This window comes from Narcine bancroftii, chromosome 8 (genome assembly GCF_036971445.1).
Source record: "Narcine bancroftii isolate sNarBan1 chromosome 8, sNarBan1.hap1, whole genome shotgun sequence".
Taxonomy (NCBI): domain Eukaryota; kingdom Metazoa; phylum Chordata; class Chondrichthyes; order Torpediniformes; family Narcinidae; genus Narcine; species Narcine bancroftii.
The window spans coordinates 37510347-37528148 of NC_091476.1; the positions used below are offsets into that span (position 1 = coordinate 37510347).

The 17802-nt window shown below is 43.3% G+C and overlaps 1 protein-coding gene and 1 long non-coding RNA gene across 6 annotated transcripts in view; one reads left to right on the top strand and one right to left on the bottom strand.

Annotated features, from left to right (window-relative positions):
• Nucleotides 1-17802, bottom strand: part of elf1 (E74-like ETS transcription factor 1) — a 309211-nt gene that overhangs the window by 239818 nt on the left and 51591 nt on the right. For all 5 annotated transcript variants that reach the window (XM_069893437.1, XM_069893435.1, XM_069893441.1 and 2 more), the window contains exon 2: nt 16473-16673. The gene's annotated coding sequence lies outside the window, so the exon portion shown is untranslated. The remainder of the gene's footprint in view (nt 1-16472; nt 16674-17802) is intronic.
• On the top strand, nt 9541-10585 carry LOC138741719 (uncharacterized). The gene is made up of 2 exons (XR_011343704.1): nt 9541-9916; nt 10458-10585. It is a non-coding gene; the product is annotated as an uncharacterized lncRNA (long non-coding RNA).

Here is a 17802-nt window from a genome sequence, read left to right on the forward strand (position 1 = left end):
TATCCATCAAAGAAATTAATACAACCATCAAAGAGAACCCTGACGAGTCAACATACAGGTTGGAGATTGAAAACTTGGCTGAATGGTGCAATAACAACAACCTTGCACTCAATGTCACCAAAACTAAGGAGCTGATTGTTCACTTCAGGAAAGGAAAGCCAGAGGTACACAATCCAGTGATCACTGTGGGTTCAGAGGTGGAGAGGGTGAGCAAATTTAGGTTCTTGGAAGTAACCATCTCGGAGGATCTTTCCTGGACCCAACACACCAACGGCATCATGAAGAAAGCACGTCAGCACCTCTACTGCCTCAGGAGTTTGCAGAGGTTTGGTATGACATCAGAAACGTTGGCAAATTTCGACAGAGGTGTGGTGGAAAATGGGCTGACCGTCAGCATCAGAGTCTGGTATGGGAAAACCAATACCCCTGAGCACACAAAGCCCTCCAAAAGGTAATGGACACAGCCCAGGACATTCCACGCAAAACCTCCCCACTATTGAGTACATCTACAGGGATTGCTGCCGTTGGAGGGCAGCAGCAATCATCAAAGACCCTCACCACCCAGCACATGCTCTGTCCTCACTGCTGCCATCAGGAAGGAGTTATAGGTGCCACAAGACTTATACCACCAAGTTTAGGAACAGCTCTTACCCCTCCACCATCAGAATCCTCAATGACAAAGTCAATCAGGGGCTCATTTAAGGACTCTTACTTGTGCACTTTATTGATTTCTCTCTGTATTGCACAGTTTGTTTACATTTGTTATCAGTTTATGGTTCTTTTATTTGTTTACATGTTTACACTCTGTACAGTTTATTTTTTGCACTACCAATTAGGGGTAATTCTGCCACACCTGCAGGAAAAGTAATCTCAGGGTTGTAGGTGGTGTCATATGCATAATCTGACAATAAATCTGAAGTCTGTCAAAGAAGGGGACAGGAAATTTTGAGATTCAAGAAACCAGTGGTCTGACAGTTGAAGACTGGTTAATGCTGAGAAGATCATCTGCTTTTGCTGGAGGAAAAGGAATGAATATTAAGAGGACAAGCCACATTTGTAAACTCAGTGCCATTGTGGAGCTTGGTGTATTAAGGGTTGGGTGATGACTTAGCAGAGTAGCCATCACAGAAGAGATTAAACATCCCATCATATGGGCCAAGGATTTTTACATCTCTGATTTGATACTTCAGCATATTCACGAAGAGATGGGCCATGGACGTCACAACCATATGTTATCCAATCTACGCCAAAAATATTGGATTCCTGGTGCCACCGAGTCAATCAGAAAAATTATGTCGAAATGTGTTGTTTGTTGGCATGTAAATACTTCTCCTGTACAGCAGCAGATGACAGATTTTCCCCTGGACAGTCTCTCCATATGTTGGAGCTGATTATTTTGGACCTTTTGAAGTAAAGTGTATAAGGAATGTTGTGAATCACTATGGTGTTATGTTCAAATGTTTAGTTATAAGAGCAATTCATATCCAAGTGGCATTATCACTTGACAAAGACTCTTTGATCAATGCCCTTTGGGGTTTTATAGCCAGATGTGGTCAAGTGAAGGATCTACAATGTGACAATGGCACTAACTTTGTGGGAGCTCAGTGCGACTTGAGAGAAGCTATTGAATCAGGTTCAAATCCAGAAAGGAATCAACTGGATATTCCATTTCCCCCACCCCTTTGCTGGCTCACAGCATGGAGATGCATGGGAAAGATTAATTAGATCAGTACAAAAGGTTCTTAATTCCACCCTAAAGGTGAAAAGTCTTAACAAGGAGGCCTTAACACAGTTTTATGTGATGTTGAAGCTATCCTCAACAGTCATCCAATCGCTAAGGCTTCTACAGATCCAAATGATCTTGAGGCACTCCCCCTGAACCACCTTTTGCTTCTTAAGACTAAGCCTTCGATGCCGACTGGGCAGTTTCAGAAGGAAGACAAACAGTACAACTCCGATTATACCCGAAATGGTCAGGAACGAACCTATTTCGGATGAATGAATTTTTTGGATAACTTTTTTTTTTAAAACAGCCCAGTAGCAACAGCAAATCACTTGTACCAATGTTTAAACTACAAGGGAAGACTTTTAATGTTTAATACTCACCAAAAAAATGCTGCCCGCTGCCAATCCACAACACGTCCCCAGTGGCGCTGCCAATCACAGAAACCTCCCAACTGCTACCGCCAATCCCTGACACGTCCCCACCGCTGCCACCAATCCCCAAAGAGGCTTCCTGGACAGGTGGAACACTCTCTGGTAAGTTGGCGTGCTCTTGCTTGATATTTTTCTTTATAATGGTAATTATTATTTTTAAACATAATAATTAGGGGCCAGTATTGTATGGGTTAAAATGTGTTTCATGCTCACTACTTGTCAGTTTGTGGTTTTTGTTTAACATTTTTATGCTGTCTCTTAGAAACATCTTTGCTTCAGGGCCGTAACTAGTTTTCTCTGCTTGCTTGGAAGATAATATTTTTAGTTCCTTTTGATCTGCGGAATGGATGGTAAGAAGATCTTCCAACATTTTCGATTGAACATTGAACAACTTGCAATAACGTTAACACTGCTTAATATTGTTTAATAAACTTTGGAAAACTCACCTTTAGTACAAATTTGTTTGAACAAGTCATAGACAACAAGATTCTTTCACCATCCAAGTGACTATCATGGAAAGTAGTCACTCCAGCTACGTTCAGCACCTTCTCTCTGTCCACTGCAACAGTAAGGGTTTCTCAACAGCCAACCACTTCATTTCCAATCACTATTCCCACACTGACATGTCTCTCCATGGCCTCATGCACTGCCAACTTAAGGCCACACATAAATTGGAGGAACAACACATTAAATTCCATCTCCAACCAGACGGCATCAATATCCATTTCCCTCATCCCTATCTCCATTCCTCCTTCTATCAGAGAGTTACCTTTCTTAGCTCTCTTCCCTCTGCTCCATCACTTGTCAGCTTCTTTCTTTTCTTCACCCTCCCACCTGTATCCACATTGCATGTGTCAAAGGGGACGTGCTCCATCTCCTTCTCCTGCCCCTCCCCCTCATCCTTATATTCAGGGATCTGTCTGATTTTTGAGGAAGGGTTCAGTTCCGAGGCATCAATTGCCCTTTGCTTTCTATAGGTGCTGCGTGATCTCCTGAGTTTCTCCAGCAATTATGGATACTGCACAAGATCCCAGCAACTACTGAGCTCTTGTTTACCAATGCTAAAGGTTAAGGTTAATTGGATTGACATACCACACCCAACAGCACAGTGTTCATATCGTGGCTAATCAGATCGATTCTGGAAAGAAAAGATCATAATCATAAACAAAATTCTCTGCCAATGGCACAAGAACACATCACCAACCACCAACCCATCTGCAGCACTGTGAGAAACAAGCGAAGCAGCCACAGGGGATTCAAACATCAGCTCTGCAGTACGTATCATTTCACAGGGCTGAAAATTACTCACCTGTGGTCAGAACAAGAACAAATTGGCATGAAACTGCGAGCAAAGGAGTAAAGTACATCTTTTAAGTGGTGAAGTCCATCAGATGCAATCTGTTGTTCATTACTGCTGTTGTTCATTCAAAGCAGAAGGTGAAGAAGACAAATTTTATCCCCAGAATATTGATCTGCAGATTTCTCCATGTCAGATGTTGGGAGGGGTGGAGGTGGAAATGGACCACACGCACCCAATCTGGTGGGGGTGGGGGAGCGGGAAAGGAGATTTGTAAAACCAGGGAATGGTTTAATATGGCAGAAAGTCTATGCAATGAGGTCCCGAGGAGAGGCCAGCAACAAGAATGCCGCAATGGCAGGGATCTCCCAGTGGCCACCCAGTTCAATTCCCCATCCAATTCCCTTGCTGACATGTCTGTCTATGGACTCATGCACTGCCAGACTGAGACCACCCGCAAACTGGAGGGACAACACCTCATATACCATCTGGGCTGAGCACTCTCCAACTGGATGACATTAACATCGACTTCTCTGGTTTCCGTTAGTCACAACCGCTCTTTCATGTCTTCTTTCCTGTAGCTCTAATCTCGCACTCTACCCATCCCCCCTTTTCCCTCTGTCTCCTTTACTTCAGCTTTGCATTCACAGAGGCCACACCTCCCTCCCCTCCCTCCCCCCACCCCCCGCCCACCCCCGACAATCAATTCTCACCTGGGCTCTTCTCCTTATCTAATTACTATCTTTTGTCTGTTGGTCTATACTCCGATCCCCCAGTGTCTGAATAAACCCATACCTTGAAGAAGGACTCAGGCCCAAAATGTCAGTTATACATCTTACCTCCTATGGACACTGCAAGACCTGCTGAGCTCCTCCAGCTTTTTGGTGTTTTTAGTAATATCACAGCATCTGCAGACTTTCATGTTTCACTCCAACGAGCATGGAAGGATTGGGATAAGGAATTGCTGCTTAGTGAAAATGCAGCAGATAGGCAAGGCTGGAGGTCAGTGAGGGTGGAAATTAATCATTGAGAAGCAAGGAGACAATGGGTTGAAATGGCCACGTGAGGAGTTCATAATCTTACAGTTCATCTTTTACCTAAAATGACAGAGAGTGAACCATGCAGAGGGTGAAGCTAACCAGAGAGAGTCTCAGAATAGAAAATTCCAAGGATTCTAGAAAAAGGCAGTCAATACGGAATCAATGTGGAATGTGGTATTTGAACATGGGTACCTTGAAATTACAGATCCACAACATGGCCAGTGGGCAAGCAGGCTCGTTCCAAGGGAACGACAATGACAACTTCTCCCATGGGGATTATTGCTGGGGGTGTGGTTTAGTGCAAAGCACAGGAATGACTTCACTTGATGCATGTGCAAATGGGCAATTGAATGCAATGCACAAGTGTGACTCATTCCAGAAATTCAACCAAGCATTTTCTGTGGAGGTTCAAAATAACCCAGTAATGACTGTCACTTGCTTTCAAATAACAATGCTGGCCAATCGAATGTCTCCGTAAATAAAGGCACAAGGAGGTCAAGTGAGAACAGATTGCTCTGCTTGCACAATAAGCCTCCAATGGCAGCAGCATATGAAGGCACTCCCACTGAGGAGCGAGAGTGAGGGAGCTGCTATCCACAGCAAGGCAGATTAAGCTAATTTCGCTTCTGTTTCTGCCATGACAGAAGGTCAATGGCAACACTCATGCCTTAACTATGGTCATGGTAACTAGATGATTCCCACACCAATGATACGAGCACATAAATGTGAGCAGATACTCCACTGAGAGACGGTCACTCCGTTGGTGGTGTAATCTTTCAGATGAAACAATGAATTGTTCCGTCAGGGTAGATGCAAATGATTCTGTGGCACAATTTTGATCAAGAGTGAAGGAATTAAACTCAATGACCTGGTCAATCTGATCCGTCAATCAACATTACAGATTTGTAAAACACATTAAAAAAGACAGGGCATGCAACATCTCTATGAGAGGCTCCTTCCTTTTCTTCTTTGGCTTGGCTTCGCGGTCGATGATTTATGGAGAGGTATGTCCACGTCTGCTGCAGGCTCGTTGGTGACTGACAAGTCCGATGTGGGACAGGCAAGCACGGGTGCAAGGGAAAATTGGTTGGTTGGGGTTGGGTGTTGGGTTTTTCCTCCTTTGTCTTTTGACAGTGAGGTGGGCTCTGCAGTCTTCTTCAAAGGAGGTTGCTGCCCTCTGAACTGTGAGGTGCCAAGATGCACGGTAGGAGGCAATATCAGCCCACTGGCGGTGGTCAATGGGGCAGGCACCAAGAGATTTCTTTAAGTAGTCCTTGTACCTCTTCTTTGGTGCACCTCTGTCTCTGTGGCCAGTGGAGAGCTCGCCATAGAACACGATCTTGGGAAGGCGATGGTCCTCCATTCTGGAGACGTGACCCACCCAGTGCAGTTGGGTCTTCAGCAGCGTGGATTCGATGTTTGCGGACTCTGCCAGCTCGAGTACTTCAATGTTCGTGATGAAGTCACTCCAATGAATGTTGAGGATGGAGCGGAGACAGCGCTGATGGAAGCGTTCTAGAAGCCGTAGGTGATGCCGGTAGAGGACCCATGATCCGGAGCCGAACATGAGCGTAGGTATGACAACAGCTCTGTACACGCTGATCTTTGTGTGTTTCTTCAGGTGTTTTTCCAGACTCTTTTCTGTAGTCTTCCAAAGACGATATTTGCCTTGGCGAGTCTGTTGTCTATCTCATTGTCGATCCTTGCATCTGATGAAATGGTGCAGCCGTGATAGGTAAACTGGTTGACCGTTTTGAGTTTTGTGTGCCCGATGGAGATGTGGGGGTGCTGGTAGTCATGGTGGGGAGCTGGCTGATGGAGGACCTCAGTTTTCTTCAGGCTGACTTCCAGGCCAAACATTTTGGCAGTTTCTGCAAAACAGGAGAGCTGGCTCTGAATGGGCAACTAAAGTGGCATCGTCTGCAAAGAGTAGTTCACGGACAAGTTGCTCTTGTATCTTGGTGTGAGCTTGCAGGCACCTCAGATTGAAGAGACTCCAAGGTACTGTTTATAGTGAATCAGGCTCACAGGAAAAAAACTCTCATAAAGACTTTAAGCAGGAAAGTCTACAGATACTGGGGTTGAGTGCGGTACACAGCAGGCCATGCAGCGTCCATATGAATTTAAGAGTTTAAGAGTTACCAATATTTCGGGCACAGGCCCTTGGTTAGGTCTCAAAAAGACTTTATCATCGCAACTGTAGAGCATTGGAGGGATTTTTTTTTTTTTTTTTTAATCAGGATATTCTGGCGAACAATTTATAAAAGTATACAAGTCATTGGGAAAATAAATAGAATGCTGTGATTTATTGCTAGAGGAAGAGCATAAAAATAGGTAGACTATGCTTGAGTACTTTACTACGGGCAAACTGGAGTACAGTACTGTACTCCGTGTTTCAGGTGGATATTTAACTTTGGAAGCAGTTCAGATGTGATATACTGAATCAATACTTGAATTGGGTGGATTAAATAAACTGCTGGTGGAGTTCTTCAGGTCACGCTGCATCCGTGGGGAAAGGAATTTCAAGCTGAAAATATTAAATTCCCACAGTAGTTTGTTTTGTCCTCCTGGTTCCACCATCTGCAGCTGCTTGTGTTACTTGCATTGGGAAGATTTTCTTGTGAGACAGGCCAGGCTTACGCCTGCTAGAGTTCAGAAGAATGGCAGGAGATAGGATTGAAACGTAAAAGATCTCAAGGGGTCTTGACATCTTAGGCTTTGAATCAGGTGCTGTCTGTAAGGAGTTTGTATGTTCTCCCCATGATGGCATGGTTTTTCTCTGGGTGCTCCAGTTTCCTCCCACCCTCTGAAATGTACAAGGTTGGTAAGTTAATGGGTGGGATAGGTTCATGGGCCAGAATGGCCTTTTACTGGGCTGTACCATTTTTTTTTAATAACTCATAGAATAAACAGTGTAAAGCTTAGTTGTGAAAGCCAATCTTTTAATGATGTTCGAACAGGCTGACTCTCAGAAGCATTAATATTCTGGTAGACAACAGAATGGGAATTGACTTGCAGCCGGGGACCAGGTCAGCCTGGGCTGAACCACAGGAATAGTTCTACCAGTTCGGATTCTGTCAGTCCTGCTGGGGAGGCATGGAGCACAGGCAGCTGATTACAATAAAGCAAGGCGGCTGGAAAAGGTAGGCTTCAACTTGGGCTCGGTGACCAAACAGCCTCCCCCACAAGCTCACCGACGGCTCCGGGGGAAAATCACGACCAGGTGCAATGGAGAGCAGGCAGCTGGATGTGGAGATGGGAGCTCAGAGTCCGTCAACCCACCACCCCTGGACAATAGATGGGAACAACGGAAACAAGTTGCGGCGCCACAGCAGCAACTGAGGCAGCTGCAATGGGAATGGTGGTGTGAGACTTGCCCTCTTGTCGGCTCCAAAGGGGCTTCTTTTTCTCCATTCTTTTTACCTCCCCCCCCTGCAGGATAGTACCAAGTGTGGTGACTTTGTAAGCCTGGGAACGGCATGCAAAAGGATGGTCTTCCTTTTTACAGGTGGCAATAATAATAAATCTAAATGAGCTCATTCAATTCCATCCTGACTGGCACCTGACCTTATTGTGGGAACCTGCACAACACAAGCAACACTGACATTTTGTAAAATAATTAAGAAATGAGCATTTCTTCTCTGGAGCACTGGATATAGTGGCATTTTAATCAAAGATGTTTCTCCTATAAGCTTGTTCTCCAAAGTCAGCAAATATATAATTTGCCAAAGATTTCCCCACCAATAAAATCTACAAAAAAGTTATGCACAGAGTCTTAATTAGGCCTTATGTGATGCATTGATTTAGTTCTGGTCCCTGCTCAAGAATATAGCCACTGAAACATTGGTTAAAAAAAAATACATTTGCAAGTATAAATAGATTTCAAGAAACCCAAAGGGACACTAGCATCAAGACTAATCAGGTCGTGAATTGTTTCTCCACAGAGAAGATTCAGACAAGAGCTTCTCAATTGTGAATGAGCTTGAGAGTGGATGTAGAGAAGCCAGACTTGCTCACAGTTGAACCAGGGCAAGGGGGATTAAGCGAGATGAGCTGCATCATATTGCGAACTGAGAAGGGATTTCCCTGGAGTACAGTGAATTGTGGAACATTGCAAGGCAGAGCTGAAATCTGATAGATTTAAAGAGATCCATACCAGAGGAAGAAGTTGATCCATATCAGAGGAAGAATTTGACAGTGTGAGAGACCATATGAGAAAGCATTAATGGAGTATTAACACTGCAATATATCAGTGGGGCTATATATTCAGCGTGACTGCATGTAAAATCTCTGTGCAACTTTTTCAGCTTGCAATAAAATGCAAGAGTCCATCATCACATTTTCTTTTAAAGACAGCTAAAAATCTGTACAAAGGACAAAAATCAAAGGTGTGTTATAGAGGAACTAAATGATGGTTCATGACACCAACAATAAATAATTCCATGTGGACAGGGGGTGTGTCATTCCTCAACTGAAAGAGCAGGTTAGCTTGTATGTGTGGAGTCATGGGAAATGACAAGGCCTTCAATTAATACTTCTTAACCAAGCAACGGCAAAGCAGAGGGACTCGATGGGTTAGGCAGCATTCATTGGGAGAAGTGGGCAAGCAATGTTTTCTCAAGGTCATGGTAGGAAAGAAAGAAAGAGGAAAAAAAAAGCAGAGGGTGAAGGGTTTGAGATGGACCAAAAGGTTATAGCATCTGAAAGTGGTCCATCTCTGGCTGCAACACAATAGTGTGAATGTTGAATGTTCCAATTTTGAGCAACTCCATACTGATCCAGTTCCCATGTTTCATCCCTCTTCCACCTGCTCACATTCTCCTCGCCCAGTTCAGTACTTGCATTCATTCAATCACCCCTTCACAGTGGTCTCCAACACTATTCTCCTGCCCATTTAACCTCTCACCTGCACTTGCTCATTTGTCCAAGAAATTATAACCAATCAAATTCAGAACGCATAGACAAGCACTTGAGGATTTCCTTCTAATATTCCATCCCTTTATAATCCTCATACATTGCACAGTTAAATGTAAACAATGGATATCTAATGTCACAAGCATGTTTAACAACTCATTCCATATGGAATCCTCAGGTACAATGCGACATTCAGCAGGAGAATTTGTTGCACCAACAGTTTGACTATACAGAGATCTGTTGTGATCACTGGAGAAGTACACAACCAGTAATTCCATGCTCAGAAATGAATTCTGTCGGACCCTCCATCAATCCAAAAGTCAGTCAGCCCCAGGGCCAGTGCAATCACTGGGCAACCTGAGTTGTAACAATGTGCTCTGCAACATGAGTGATCATCAGCCAGAATGTCCTGATGGTGTCCACCTACTCACCACAGAAAGCTCTCTGAGATGTTTGCCTAACTAAGAACTACTCACATCCATTAACTTCAGAGATTATCTGGGATAAGGTACGTCTGCATTAATATCGACAGGAATTCTTAACCCTGCATTGAGCTAAGTACGTACTAGCGATTTCTTTCTTTTAGACCAGCCATTCTCAACCGTTATTTGGATATGGCCCCCTTAGGACTCTATTCAAATTTCATGCCCCCCCCCCCCTTCTCTGTGAAGCAGCCAAGTTTAGTTTGTTGTTCTTCCATACTTTCTCCCAACTACATTAAAAAAAATGATTTCAGTCCAAGGCACCCCATCGAAGATAACTGCTTTAGAAAAATCACAGAATTCTTCAAATTGGGACATTCAGTCCTTTGAATATCTGCTGGCTCCCAGCAGTGTAATCATTAGTCCCATTTACCCTGTAACCCTGTGAATTAGTTTCTCTCAAGTACCTGTAAAATTCCCCCATGGAAGCATTAATCGATTCCAATCCCATTTCTCCTATAGCTAATGAGATTCTGATCATAACCTGCTCTATGAATTGAAAACAATTTCCTCTCATTTTCCTTCTATCTTTTGACCAAAATTTTAAATCTACATCTTTCATTACAGGTTGCGAGTGGAAACAGCAAGTTTTGGTTGGTGAAGCTTGTGTACCCATGCGGCTGCAACAAATAAGCATCTCAGTGCATCTGTATATTGTACTTGTGTATATAACAATAAACCCTCACTATGCAGTCCATTGTTTACCTCATTTAGACCAGTCATAATTTTGTACACCTTGATTAATCTTCCTTCAAATTTCTTTAATCCAAGTTGAATAACCTCAGCTTAGAACCATAAAACACAACCACAGACAGACTCCTTCAGCCCTTCTCGTCTGTGCCAAACATTTTTCTGCCTCGTTCCACTGACCTGCACCTGGACCACATCCTTCCATACCTCTCCCATCCATGTACCTGTCCAAATTTTTCTTAAATGTCAAAACTGAGCCTGCATTTACCAATTCAGCCGACGGCTCATTCCACACTCCCACCACTCTCTCTGGGTAAAGCGGTTCCCCCTCTCACCCCTTTCACCTTTAACCCATGTGCTCTAGTTTAAGAAAAATCCCACCTAGCATCAGCGGAAAAATTCTGCTTGCATTTAATCGTTACATTCTCATCATAATTTTGTATATCGCCATCAAATTTCCCCTTATATGTCTAAACTCCAGTGAATAAAGTCCAAATCTGTTTAATCTTTTCCTGTAATTCAGGCAGTTTTAGCGGCACTAAGTATATCGTCCCATCCTCAGCACCAAACCGGTGAACTGTGTTACACATCATCATGCCATTTCTTTGAAATTTCCCCATATCATTATCCAGAATATATCAAAATAAATATAATGCTTTGTACTTCTCAGAATTTTTAAAACAATTGGAGCTGGAGTTGGCCACCTGACCTTCTCAGCCATTCAATAAGATCATAACAGAGTATTAGAGCATCTTTCCTCCTTTTACCAAGTCTTAAAAACAATTGCATGACACATTTATTTATCAGCGTCATGTGTAGCGAGATTATAGTGAAAAGCTTTCTTTTATGCGTCATTGGACCTCCAGCAGAGTTGCCATGTCCCGCACCATCTAGCACAGTGGTTCTCAACCTTTTTCTTTCCATTCACATACCACATTAAGTATTCCCTATGCCAAAGGAAGCCCCTTCAGAGATGGTGAGTAGTCAAGATTACACAAAATTTGTTTTCCTTTGTTTGACTGCAGAGGCACAGAAAGATGTGCTACAGGTTCAGTGCCACTATCGAGAAGGGGAAATAGAGTCCTTTCAGGGACATCGAGTGTTTGTGGATTCCATCATTTCCTTTGACTCCAGCATCTCCTGCACCGTAGCCTTCTTTTCTGCACAGCCTCCTGTCCGGTCCAGTGGTGGACCTGATCTCCAGACATCCGAGTCTCCCTCCTCGGCCCCCAGTTCTGAAGCTGTCAGCACTCATGGCTCTTTGGGACTCCCGATCACAAATCCCGGACCTGTTATCTTGCTCCCAGAAGCCAGTCTCCAGCGGCCTGTGAGACACTGGCATCCAGCCAGTGTCATGCTGGTCCACTGCTGTGGTTTTCTACCCTGCATGCTCCTCTAGTAGGCTTCTCCTTCTACACATGTTTTGAAAGATCGTAGCCGGAGTCTCATCCCAAGGATGGTTAGAGCAGTAATCGGCTGCTTAGTGAAAGTAGGTAAAAAAATTTCTCAAGGACGTGGGGAAAATAGCTGATAGAGAAAAATCAAAGAGCTGGTGCAGACTTGATGGGCTGAATGGCCTCTTGTTATGTTGTAAGAAGTTATGGAAACATAGAAATGATACTTTTGAATCAGCTGGCAGCACCCAGTGTGGTGGCTGAAGATCGCTGCTTAGCACAACAGTGTCACCCTTGATTTCCATGCTCGATTTCTGTAATGGAATGAAGTTTAAGAGACGAGAGCGTGACCGACTCACCTCATGACCTCAAAGTCCTTTACACTTGAAGAGTACTTGGTTGGGTGTAATCACAGCAGTAATGTAGGAAAAACACCAGGCACTGGCATTGGGATAATGATCAGATCAAGTTTATGATTAATCTTTGGAAGTGGAAATTTAATTAATTTTATACTTTCCTCTTTGAATTTCCCTCTGGAATTTGCTTATTTAAATTGCTTTGAAATACTCCATGAATCAGAAATTTGAGGGTGGATCATGTCTGCCAGTGGATAATTGACATTTCCTTAAGTTACAGAGGTTAAAGCCATACACATCTGGTGAACATACATGGCTCGATTCCCCTGAAACATTTGCATCATCTTGACTGGCATTGATATTCTCATTGCAGTGGGAAGAGGTAGCTTCCCCCCCACCGCACCCCCCCCACCCCACTACGTTATCCCAAAGAAGATCTCTATCAAAGTATTGTGTATTTAACCATTTTCAATTCTCATATGCAAGCTTGAAATCTTAAAAACTTTCAAATTGCTCCAATCAAAGCATATTTTGTTGAAAAACGAGGTCAACAGGGCACTGCTTCAGGATTGAAGGGCATCCACTTAGATCAGAGATGCAAAAGAATTTCTTAAGCCAGAGGGTGCCAAATCATGGAATTTGTTGCCACAGGGAGTTTTTTGAGACCAATTCATTGGGTGTATTTAAGACAGAGAGTGATAGGCCAGGGGCACCAAAGGTTTATGGGGAGAAGGCCAGGCAGTGGGAGTGAGGGGGAAAGTGGATCCGCTCATGATTAAATGGTAGGGCAGACTCGATGAGCTGAATAGCCTATTTCTGCTCCTATGTCTCATGGTCTTTCAGACAAGAAGATTTTCTCAACTATTATATCTAATGAACATTACAAGTCATCAACGTTTGCAAATACACTTTCTCGAGTGCAGATGATATTTGCTCAAAGAGCATAAACTTTCTTGCCTTTTGCAATGAATTTCACATTTGCTGACCACACAAACCCTTCCTCTTCTGCACCTCTCAACCCCTCCCTCCACTGCTCATAATTGCAACTTGTGCGTGAGAATGAAGTCATCCGACCATATTTGCTCCATTTCCCATTGGATTACAGAGTAATCTGAACAGACTGTTCAACAAACAAATATCAGGCTTTTTCATCTGGGAATGACACTCCCAGTCTTCACTGACATCATCAAGTGTAGGAGTGTGGGAAGAATTTCCAAAAGTGAATCACCATTTAAGGTCATGAGATGTACAATGAATGGATCTGCTGAAAAGAAAAACCACAGGAAAACAAACAAAAAAAAAAATTTAATTAACTCTTTCAGTCTCATGAGAGGATGATTTGGAGCTCGGCCTACTCCAAATATTCAGCAGATTTTTTTTTTTTGCGGATTCCAAATGCAACTATTACCAAATCCACCACATTAAGTCAATGCTGGAAAGATGACATATCAAGTCTTCCAGCGAACCTTCTCAGTGAATCCAGGATACTCACTGAGTGAAGTGCTATGGCCAGTCTCGCTTTTGAATTGGAACAGGAGCTGGCAAGTAGGGCCAAATGACCAATTTCCACCCTGTCCAATTCTTTGATTCAATCCAGAAGGACTGACTCCTTATCTGGTCACCTTAATCAGGGAGAACATCGTCCTTGCATTTGAAGAGACAGAATGCAGAAAAGAAATTGAAAATCTAGTGGCATGGTGCCATGATAATATCCTCTCTCTCAATGTCACTAAGATGAAGGAGATGATAAATGAATTCAGGAGAAGGCAGTGTCCTCACTGCTGTCCACATCAATGGGGTTGAAGTGGAAAGGATCAATTGCTTTAAGTTCTTTGGAGTCAACATTTCCAGTGACCTGAGCTGGACCAACTGTGTTGAGCCAAGTATGAGCATCAATGCCTGCTAATTTCTCAGAAGACTAAGGAAGTTCAAGACTGTATCACGGTCTGGTATGTGGACACCAATATCCCCAAGTGTAAAGCCCTCCAAAAGGTAGTGGACGTAACCCAGGATATCACAGCAAAAACCCTCCCCACTATCGAGGAATCTCAATGGATCACTACCGTTGGAGAACAGCAGCAATCATCAAGGATCCACGCCATCCAGCACATGCTCTGTTCTCCTGATGGAAAAAGGTATAGATGCCAAAAGTCTTGCCCCACCAGGTTCAGGAACAGCTGTTCCCCCTCCACCATCAGACTCCTCAACAACAAACTCAATCAGGGACTCATTTAAGGACTCTTAGTTTTGGACTTTATTGATTATTTTTATTCTCTCTGTATTGTTTGATTACATTTCTTTATCAGTTTTGATTTTTATCTGTTTATATTTATTTGTTTATACGTGTACATTGTGTAGTTTTATTTGGCATTACAGGTACACAATCCGTTATCTGGAACCCTTAGGGGACAATGTGTTCTGAATTTCAGATTTTTCTGGATTTCGGAAAGCCCACCCAAATTGAGCTGCCGTTTCCACCCCCTTCCAGTTGCCTGGCCGTCTCCCCCCCCAACTGTGGTTCCTCGGCCGCCTCCCCCGACTGCCGGTCCCTTGGCCGCCTCCCCCAACTGCCGGTCCCTTGGCCGCCTCCCCCGACCGCCGGTCCTCTGGCCACCTGGCAGTCTCTCCTGGCCACCTCCCCCGACCGCCGGCCACCTGGCAGTCTCTCCTGGCTGTCTCCCACAGCCACCTGGCAGTCTCTCCCGGCTGCCAATCCCCACTTGACAGATTTTGGAGCTTTCCAGATTTTAGATGTCCAGATAAAGGATCGTGTACCTGTACTAACACAATTTTGATAATTCTGTCTGGCTCGCAGGAAAAAGAATCTCGGGGTTGTAATGTGATGTCATGTATGTATTCTGACAATAAATCTTCTGACCATCAAAAGCATATTTGCAGGTTGCAACTACTGAAGGTGATGAATGCAGTTCAGGACATCACACATGCTTCTTTCCCCTCCACGGACGCTATCTCCATCATCCACCACCTGGGAAAGGCAGCCAACACACCGAAGGAACTGTCACCTCATGGATACACTCTCTTCTCCTTCCTCCCATTGGGGAGAAGGCTCAGGAGTATCCAACACACTCGAGTTTTTTTCCACTGCAACCACGATACTCCCAAATTAACCCCATAATAATGTTCCAACGCAGCCTTCCCTTTGTACAAATTGATCTTTTTCATAGTAACTCAATAATTGTGTTTCTGTTCTCCTTTATGCAGCGGTTTGAAAGTCAGAGCTGACCTGTTAGAATACTCACAAAAGAAACTTTCTCACCTCACCAGGTAAAATGCAACATTAAACTAACCAAATGTAAACTAAACTACATTTTAATGAGATCACTTCTTATTCTTGCAAATTCTGGCCAGTAGATCCAGACTACTTGATCTCTCCACACAGGCATCCTTCATCCCCGAGAGATATCCATCTTCCTTAATATCTTCAGATTATGAACCTCATTCTTAGATTTAAAGTAACAACTGATTTAACAATAATTGCCATGCCAACAAAAGTTTCCACTTTTCAGGACCTTTGAAACATTTGATACCAAGATGTCTTCTATATCCTGCCTTGGATTTTTGCACCACATACCTTAATTGAACATTTTCCACCTGTACGAAGTATTTTTCTGCAATATTTTTTCCTAAATAACTTGCAAAGCCTTGAACCAATTGCCTTTAAATTTCTAAATTCCAGCAAATTTAACATTTTATTAATATTCTACATTAATTAAATTTGATTTAGTTTAGTTCAAGCATCCTCACAACCTAGTCTTGGAATGAGCACAATGTAATTGTCAATTTTGTTTGTTGTGATTTGTCACGTGCATTGAGGAACAGTGAAAAAGCAAACCTCATTCTCTTTAAATTTGTGTGAAATAAATAAGCTAACAGTTTATTTTTCAACTTGCGTTTCTTGACCCATGCACAGATAACATGGCTTTGCGTAATGCAAAATCAGGATATATTTTTCTTGGAATGCAACTCTTACATATCAGTGTATTACAATACAGCCTACACTTCAAAGGTTACTTCATTAGCCAAGGCTACAAGAGATTCTATACAAGAACAAGTTTTGATTTTCAATGAGAAAACATTTGCTACATTTCTTTTTTTTAAGAAAAAGGCAAAATGATTTTCACCTGGTAATTAGTGGTGGGCAGGACTGAGGGAAACTGCCAAGCAGGTGGGTCTAGAGTAGAGAGATCTTGAACACTAAAGGGTCAATTTTTCCACTCCTCCAAGTGCAGAAAGTTGGACCCAGATTTCATGGAGACACTCCAGAGGTTTTCTTTACTTCAGAACAGACAGATCTGTACGACTTCCATTGTTGGCTTGGGGAACTGTTGAGATTACAGATCATTAGATAAATTTAGACATACAGCACAGTAACAGGCCCTTTCAGCCCATGAGCCCATGCGACCCAATTACACCCAATTGGCCGACAACACCAGTACATTTTCAACAGTGAGAGGAAATCAGAGCCCCCAGGGAAAACCCATACAGGCACACGGAGAACGTACAATCTCCTTACAGATAGCATGGGATTTCAAGCCTGGTCCCAATCGCTTGTGACAGCATTGCGCTAACCGCTACACTAACAGTGCAGATATGGATAACAAGTACAAGAAGACAGGATCGCATTCCATTCCTAGTTTGTGTGGCAGGGACAGTGATGAATCCATGACAACTCGCTCAGTTATGGACAATTGCTATGGCTCGCTGTTTATATTTGCTATCTACCGATCTGTGGTGAAATGCAGGTGTACGAAAGTTAATGAAGAGCAAGAACAGACTTTAGCTATGTTGGCACTGGAGTCAATCAATAACTGAACACTCAGGCAAATTTTTGGAGGGCAGCCAAAAACTCTGGGAGAATACCCTAACCAGATTAAAGAGCAGCATTATGCACACACCTCGCAAACCTTGTGATGTACTGGTCGAATGGAAGAGTCCTTTCCAAAGTTAAGATGAATTACAACAGACAAAGGGGATGATCTGATCCCGCAAGAGTGGCAAACATGGTCGTGACTGGTTACTCCAACCGTCTGGAAAACTTTCAAAACATATCAATTCCCTTAATCATAGCGCCCACCATTCAATGAAACATGATTGAAAGATCAAGCCAGGCTGCAAATCTGGGCGCACTCACCCAGTATCAATGGGGAGAGAAACAGACTCCAGGGTTTCATCAAGGTACAGTATCTTCAACAGACAAGGTTATGGCTGCACAAGTGTGATTTAAGTTGCAGAGAAGGGGAGGATTGGGAGATCGAGGTGAATGGCCATGACAGGATGTAGCCCAGCACTGCCAAAGTAACAATTAATCAAATGTTGGAAACAGAAAAATATGAATCAAAGGCAAGAAGAGAGAGAAAAGAAGGGCAAGCATCTGAAACTCTTAAAATCAGTGTTAAATGCTGATGGGTGTAATGAACCCAGGAAAGAAATGAGGTACTGTTTCTCCAGATT